This window comes from Echinops telfairi, unplaced genomic scaffold (genome assembly GCF_000313985.2).
Source record: "Echinops telfairi isolate 266 unplaced genomic scaffold, ASM31398v2 ScPeMD7_7417;HRSCAF=8455, whole genome shotgun sequence".
Taxonomy (NCBI): Eukaryota; Metazoa; Chordata; class Mammalia; order Afrosoricida; family Tenrecidae; genus Echinops; species Echinops telfairi.
In genome coordinates, this window is record NW_022111317.1 from 3,231,502 (window position 1) to 3,240,255 (window position 8,754).

The window sequence follows — 8,754 nt, forward strand, 5'->3', positions numbered from 1 at the left end:
TGTGTGTGTGTGTGTGTGTAGAGAGTATCGGAAAGTCATAGAGAGCATGAGAGATAGAAGAGAGATTGAAAAGTGGAGTCAGACACATTTCATGGTAGTATCCTCACCTCAGCCCCGCTTGGTGGTCCAAGTGGAGATGGGAGACCCAGAGGGCAGGGAGGGGGAGGAGGACCAGGGGAAAGGGAACAGGGGAGTGAGGACCAGGGGCTAGAGGATGGGAAGAGCTGAGAGAGGCCAAGGAGAATCTTTATTGCTAACTAAGGCTTATATATCTTTGGGGGCGTGCAAGCCCAATGATTACAGGTAAAGACATACGTCACAGGAAGGGGTTGCACTATAGGTAATACAGCAATGAGAGGGGACAATCTAGGGATATACATGCAATAGGAAGGGGAGGGATTGGAGGTACACATGTGACAAGATGGGTGGAGCCTAGATTCATGATGGCAGCCTAACTATGGATGTCACTAAGCAGGTTAGACCTGTTCTCTGGATTTCCATAGAAACCATTATCAGTAGGGTGTAAACCCCACCTACCTGGACCAGACTGATGGCTGCAAGCCTTTAGGGAGAAGTATCCCATTGTCCTTAACAGCAGAGAGTGGGCTCTTGGTGGGCCCAGACAGTGGTCTGGCAACTGACTGCCTTCAGGGAGGATGTCTCTAAGCATCTGATCTCCCACCATATGCTGGCAAATAGCCTCTAATGTTTGGCATGTCTTTGGGGGAGACAAAGCTGGGGAAAAGTCTCTTTATATCCCACAATTCCCCCTTTTGTTTTATATATAAAATTCAAAAGAGCCACAGTGGCTACACGGCTATTTTCTATACATGGAAAGCTGTCAAGGAAAATTTCATGACCAAATTAATATAGCCCCAAATTCAGGCTTATGGTAAACATTTTTAAGCCAGGCATGGGGGGATAGAATCTTTCCTATGCTTAACTGCTACTGGGGGAAGGTATGAGAGGGGCTGCATGCTGCGGCGGGAAGAAATAGAGCCAATAGGAATGTCTGCTTCTATAGAGAGATAGAATCAACCATTTGCTCACTTTAAGGCAGCACAGCTACAAGGGGAGAGACTGTGGAAACGATAGACTACTGCGGGAAAATGTACTCGGACTACAGTGAACCCTCGCCACTTCGCGCTTCGACTTCCGCGGCTTCACTCTATTGCGGTTTTTGCATAACAGCGCATGCTCTGTCATGACTGCCACTGATTGGCTCATACTGTACACGCTTGATGCCATAAATAATATAATAAATAATAAATGATCATTGTAACGTCCAAAATGTTTTACTGTATTTTCCCTTTTTCGTTTAATAAATTGGGTAATACGAGTGTAATGGTGACTAAAGGGTGTTTTTTCATGTCCTCTATGCTCTAACTACGAAAATATTTGATTTACAAATAAGGAATCCTACTTCGTGGAATTTCATTTATCACGGTAGGGTCTAGAACCGATTAACCGCGATAAACGAGGGTTCACTGTATATCACCAACTACCAGAGTGGCGGCCTTCCTACCGTGGAACACTGGCTTTCCAGATTCCCTCCGTACCGTCACGGAATAAGTCCCAGTTCTACTTCCCTCAGCGCTAGTATCCCACAGGTGTGCCTCTATTGGTTAGTGTTTTGTTCTTTTCTTCAATACATCCTTTTATCGGGCGCTCTTATATATAACAGTCCATACATCCATTACATCAAGCGCACATGTACAAATGTTGCCATCCACACTTTCAAAGCAGTTATTAGCTTTGCTGTTAGCTCCTCTTGATTCCCTCCCTTGCCCACCCTGTCACTCTGGCAAACCCTTCGTATGCTACACATTGCTATGATTATTGACACATGTCTTACACCGCCCATTCCATCCCGACACCGGCTATCCTGGTTTCCCTCTTCCTCCAGAGGCATTGTTCCACCTTCATTCTAACTTTTCCCCTCTCCCCTCCCTTCTCTTCCCCTACCCTCCTGGAATCGTTACTTCCTGTGGGGTTATAAAGAGATTTATAAATTATAGATTTCCCCCCAGCTTTGTCTCCCCCAAAGATTTGCCAAACATTAGAGGCTATCTGCCAGCACCTGGTGGGAGGCACTACCTCTGACACGGTTCTGCTGCCGGCATGAGGTTCTCGGTCTCTGACGCTTTGATGCTGGCCGTCCCTCTGAAGTGGACAGCCTCTTCCTCCTCCCCGCTCTGTTCTGAATCTGGAAGCTCTGCTGAAACCCGTTCACTTTGGGGGTCCCAGCTGGGCTTTGAAATACCGGTGACATAGCTTCCCACATCCTAGTAACCCACAAGCCACCCCAGTATGAGAAACTGACAGGCAAGTCAGTTATCCATATTATTGTTCTATAATGTATGCCTTTTCTTTTTATATCATTTTATTGGGGGCTCGTACAACTCTTATCACAAGCCAGCCATCCATCCACTGGGTCAAGCACATTTGTACATTTGTTGCCCTCATCATTCCCAAAACATTTGCTTTCTACTTGAGCCCTTGGTAACTTGAGCCCTTGTTGGTATCTTGGGTCACCTGTGTTTGGAACAGATAAAGTAGCTGTCTTCCAAATTTCTTGACAAAGACATGTGAGTGCTTCCTGTACGTCCCCAGCAGGTTGAAACATTGTCATTGGTCCTCTGTCTTTTCCTGAACCCTTCAGTGTGGCAAGACACCCTGGGGTCACCATGGTTGGTTAACTTTCAGGACCTTAAAACCCCGCAAGAAGGAATCTCCCATGTTCTCATTCTTCTCTTAGCTCATTGCAGACGAGCATGGCTCACTTCAAAGTCAGAATGGAAGGAAGAGTCGCCGCACACCCTCAACGTCCTACCTGGTAGACAACAAAGAAATATCTCTTTTGCTGCTCCAGCCCTGCGGATCCGGCCGCCCGCCCCCCGCCCCCGCCCCCTGACTCACACCACGGCCAACAATGAGCGCACCTTCATCGCCCTCAAGCTGGACGGGGCACAGCGCGGCCTGGTGGGCGACATCATCAAGCGCTTTGAGCAGAAGGGCTTCCGTCTGGTGGCCATGAAGCTCGTTCCGGCCTCCAAGGAACACCTGAAGCAGCACTGCGTTGACCTGAAAGACTGCCCCTTCTTCCCAGGGCTGGTGAAGTCCATGAACTCGGGCCCCATTGTGGCAATGGTCTGGGAGGGGCTGAATGTGGTGAAGACGGGCCGGGCGATGCTGGGAGAGACCAACCAGCGGACTCTGAGCCCGGCACCCTCCGAGGGGACTTCTGCGTTCACGTTGGCAGGGACATCATTCAGGGCTGTGATTCGGTCAAAAGCGCTGAGAAAGAAATCAGCCCCTGGTTTCAGAGGAGGAACTGGTGTACCACACGTCTCGTGGCTGTAGCTGGATCTACGAGTCAGAGGCGGACAAAGCAGTCCTGTCCCCGTGGGCCCATTGGCACTGTCCCTGTCCTGGGTGCAGCTCTTCTGGGGTTGGTAGTAGGATTGATGTCCCGTCTGCTTCCAAAGCACACTGACCAATCAAATAAAGCCTCTGGAGACTTGGGGGTGGGGGGAGAAGAAGAAGAAATATCTTTTGATTTTCACATGGGCAAAAAGGGAAACACCTGTGAGGTAGAGCCAATTGGCATGTTGTTCTTGTTACAGCCGCTAGCATGGTCCTCCCCAAACCAACCCCCTGCCTTCTCTGTCTCCATTTGGACTACGCAGGTTTCTGAGGCTGTAGATCTTGACGGGAGCAGACGGCCTCCCGTCAGAGCAGCGGGTAGGTTGGAAGGGCCACACTTGCAGTTCGCAGGCCGGCGTTTACCCGACAGGGCCACCGGGGCGCCTTCACGAACCCAATTCCACCCAGGCAGCTTGAAGCGACCAGCTGATCTGAGCTCGAAAGACGGGGCTTCCCGCTCTCCTCAAGAACGACCGCCTGGGAAGCCTACGGGGCCGGTTCTCCTCTCCCATAGGGATGTCGGAAGTCCGTGACTCCATGGCAGTGTGGTCAGGGTGTTTTGGAGGTGGGGGTGGCTTTGAGACCGCATAGCTTGGACTGCTTCCTTCGCTACTACGGGTTCTTAATCCTATGTCCTCGCTTGAAAGACATGAACACTGACGTGTTCTTTCTGGGATGGAGACGCTATTCTTTCCATCTTTTTAAAACATTTTACTGGGCGCTCTTTACATATATCATAATATTCCATAGTTCAATCACATCAGGCAGTGTTGTACAGCTCTGACCACAATCGGTTTCAAAACATTTTCTTTCTTCTGGAACTCCTGGTGTCAAACCCCCTTCAACCCCTCCGTCCCTTAGCCTACCCCCCAGAAACCCGTATTTATTTGTTTGTTAAGGCCATCTCTTACACCGTCCACTATAGCCACTCACATACAGTTCTGCTGTTCACTACCCCCCACCCCCCCAGTGGGCTTGTTAGGTCTCTCGGGGGAGAGATGTACCTTGGTCCTTGGCTCCGAGTGAGAAAGAATTCACGTCAAAGCCTGGTTTGTGATCCCAGTGAGTGTATAGCGAATAGTAGCAGTTCCAGGTTCTACAGTAAATGGAACACCAGCCAGACAGAGCCCATGGCACAGTCACGGGGCTGTGGCCTGGCCGCTCGGGGACCGCAGCCCGGCTGTGCTACATCTTGTAGCAGCCGTTGGGAAAGAGCAAGCCCAGAGCAAAACCTCTGGCCTTTTCAGGGGCCCGGTTGGGAGGCCTGGTCGACAATACTGGTCGACCCCATTGGCTGAATCAAATTCACCTGGCTTCGATGGGCCAATGCAGGTGTAACGCCCACCTGGGTGCACCACCCCTTCCTGGCCAGAAGCGCGAACCTCTGAGCATGCGTCATGGACACCCCAGTCCCTATGCTAGTTACCTAACAGGTTCATACAGTCATCAATGCTACCAGCTCCCCCAGCCCTCCCTTCCCCTGCCTTCAGGGCTGGGTTCTGACATTCGGGGATGGAAGGGGACGTGAGGGCGGGCAGTTTGACCACTTGGCTCCCACTGGCTGAGGATGTCCTCGGAGACGGACTTAGCTCGGTATCCACAGCCAGGAGAAGACAAGAGCTCTGCTCCGGGCCTCCACTAGCAGCCACCTTCTCTGGATTTTCCAACAACGGGAAAATCAACGGGATCTAACAACGGGCGCACAGAGCGGGTGGTTTTCCCGGTCCATCTCTTCTGATGCTCCCAGCGTTCCTTGATATTTTGTCTACAACATCTTTCAACATTGCCATTCGAGACTTGAATCTTTTCTTTCATTCTTTCCATTTCAGAGATGCGGAGCGTGATTTTTTAAAAATTCTAGGTCTTTGCACATTTCATGCTTGACGCTGTCTCCCTGAGCTGCCCTTTGAGAATTTCCGTTTGGCTCGCTGCCTTCGTCATCTCTTCCGTGTGCCTGAGCTGCACCTCCATGAAGGGCACGTGTCACCATTTCTTCTGGCATCCACGATGATCGTTTCCTCCTTCCCTATCTCTTAGTGACCTTCCCCTTCCTTTATGTGAGATGTCTGCCCACAGCTCATCGGTTCTTCCGTCACTGCAGCTCAGTGAATCACATCCGGCCTTGAAATGGTCCTGAAATTCAGGTGGAATCGACTCAGGGTCATGTTTTGGCTCTCATGGACTTGAGCTTTCTTCTGCTTCCCTCTGAACTGACAAGTGGTGGTGAACTGTGGTCCACAGTTACTCTTACACGTCTCCGTCGCACTCCTCACGGTGTAGTCCGCTTGATTTCTGTGTCTCCCATCTGGAGAAGTCTGCGTGGATCTCCTCGTTTTGTGTTGTTGAAAAGGGGGACGTGAGAAATCATCGGTCCTGTGAAATTCTATTACCCGATCTCTGGCTTTGTTTCTACCACCAAGGCCATGTTTTCCAACCTCGATTCCTTCCTCTTGGTTTCCAACACTGGCATTCCAATTGTCGATAATGATCAATACACTTTGATCGCATGTCTGATCAATGTCAGACGGAAGACATTGGTCTCATTCTTCAATTCTTCATCATTAACTTTAGTGGTTGGTGTATAAAACCTGAATAATAGTTGTGCTGACTGAGTTTCTTGGCACGTGGTAGGTCTTATCCTACCACAGAGCGCATTGTACTTCAAGATGGGTCTTGAAATGTTCTTGTAGACGAGTGACATCACTCCTCTTGAATTGGTCATCCGCTGCATATGAGACCGTATGGTTTTCGGATTCAACATGGCCAATATCAGTCCGTTTTAGCTCACTAATGCTTAGGGTATTGATCTCTAAGCGTTCCGTTTCATTTTTGACCATTTCCCAATTTCCTAGATTGATTCTGCATCCATCCCAAGCTCCAAATACGAGCAGATGCGTGCAGCTGTGTCTTCTCATTGTGCGTCACCCCCATCAGCCACTGAAGGTGTCAGCAGCTCCACTCCATCCACGTCGTCCGGCCGACTCTGCTTTGAGCGGGCAGCTGCACCTCAGTCCTGCTCTGATTGCTTCTGCCCGAGGGGCTCACCTTCTGACACCACACCCGACAGTGCTTTGCTGCTGTCCGTCAGGTTTTCGGTGGCTTGCTCCTCCGGGCAGCCCATTCCTTCTCCGTAGCCTGTTCTTGGTCTGGATGCTCTGCTGAAATCGGTTCACCTTGGGGGCCCCTGGCATCTGTGACATAGCTTCCAGCATCAAAGAGACACACGAACCCCCACAGTGTGACAAACAGACAAACAAGTGGTGGTCTGATGTCCATGAGCCTCTCTTCGGAGGCACCGACTTCGGCACCTGACAACAGGTGCAGAGGCTAAGGGCGCAATTGGTGAAGAAGCCGAAGCCGGGCATATTTGCCCAGAGAGCTGATGGATTACTTGTGGTCCACCACACCTTTGTGTTAGTATGTGTCCAGATATGTTTGACAAGGGAGTTCTTCGTTCTTCATCCATCATGTGTACCTGATGGCTTCTCTGGCGTGTGCATTCTTTGCTGTTGCTCTTGTTCAATAGGAGAACACCGTGTCCTGGCCTCAACTTAACATCACACCCCGTAGGGGGAAAGACTCATCACCAACGGAGAGATGGCATTTCCAAGAGCTGTGCTGGCCAGGGGGTATTATCACGTCTATACATATATATAAAGAATGCGCACAAATCAGCACGATGATGTGAAGTAGTGCAATAGGTAACTGGGAGTAAGCGTGAACTGATAAGAAGTCGGAGTGCGCTATGTGAAAAAGAAATGATAAGCAGTCTTAATAATAGTCGATGAAGTGCAAGATCAAACAATTCCAAGTGACCTGCTAGCCCCCGTTGTAGTCTTCTCTGCGGCTGCTGCAACTGTTATCAACAAACCTGGTCTTCAAAGAGTAGGCATTTGGGCCTCCGTTCTGGAGGCCAGAGTCAGATTCCAAGGTGTGGGCGCGGCCAGGCTCTCCGCAAAGACTTTGGGGGAAGAGTTTTCCTGCCTCTTCCTGCTAACCTGGTTGCCGCCAATCCTTGGCACTTGTAGCATTCTCCCTTGTGTGTCCTCGGTGTCTGTGTTTTCTCTCCTCAGGAAGCGTCTAGTCTTTAGCCTGTGGCCCACTAGTGACACCTGTTTTCACCGCCTAGTGCTGCAGTAACAGAAGCTCCACAACTGAGTGGTTTGAACAAACAGGAAACGATTTCCTCCCCCGGCGGGAGGGTTAGAGGTCTGGCTTTGGAGGGCCCATCTAGGGGAACGCTGTGTCCGGTTGTTGGCTCTGGAGGAGGGAAGGGCCCTTTGCCTTGAGCTTTGGCTCTGGGGTGATCCTCCGTGTGGGTGGGCACCTCTTTCTTCACCTCAGCTTCCCCTGTGTTGCCTCCGTTCTTCCCTACCTCAAAGGAGATGGGCTTAAGATACACCCTCCACGATTGTAATGATACAGCAGTGTGTCATCAACACCACAAAGGCAGCCCATCCCAGAGGAGATTATAACCACAGCCATGTTGTTGTTGTTGTTGTTGTTGTTGTTGTTGTGTGCCCATTGAGTCCGTTTCAACTCAGAGTGACCCTGGGGACAACAGAAGCACACACTACCCGGTCCTGTACACTGCTCTCTATTCTCCGATGTTTGAGCCCAACCACGGTCATCGTTGTTCAGCTGCGACCCATCGTGACCCCAGACAGATTTATTTCTCCTTTCGGACAAATAACCTTCGATATTCTTCTCCAGCACCGCAACTCAAACACATGGATTCTTCTTTGGTCTCCCTTGTTCAATATCCAACTTTGACCTTCATCTGAGGCAAGTGGAAACCCCATGACTTGAGGCAGGTGCACCTTAGTCCTCAAAGTAACGTGCTTTGCACCACTCCATTGAGGCCTTGTGCAGCAGACTGACCCAAGGCACTGCTTTGTTTGATCTTTGTTGCTTCTGTTAGGTTTCTTGGGTGGGAAATACCTCGGTTCTTGGCTTCTAAACGAGAAAGAATTCACGCCGAAGCCTGGTGTGTGATCCCAGTGGGTTTTTACAAAGGAGAGGAGTTTCAGGTTCTACAGGCAACCTACCTTACCACACTGCACACCCACATGTGGAGACCTGAGGCCAGAGGTAGAGATCTCGGCATGACCGAGCGGAAGGTGGAGAAGCAGCTGAAGGGCTGGTGGTTTGGAGGTTCAGGTATTTAGGGCCTTCGGCTGGGAGGTGTAGTCGATGGTCCTGGTTGACCCCATTGGCAGATTAAGCCACCTGGCCTAGTTTGGGCCACCCAGGTGTGCCGCCTACCTGGTTGGGGCTTGAATTTGGAGTATGCCCACTTAGTGGTTTTGGCTGGCTAAGCGGGGGGCC

General features: G+C 50.5%; 1 pseudogene; it reads left to right on the plus strand.

The window, feature by feature from the left end:
* LOC101651214 overlaps window positions 1-3,959 on the plus strand; it is a 15,013-nt pseudogene extending 11,054 nt beyond the window's left edge.
* The last annotated feature ends 4,795 nt before the right edge of the window (window positions 3,960-8,754 follow it).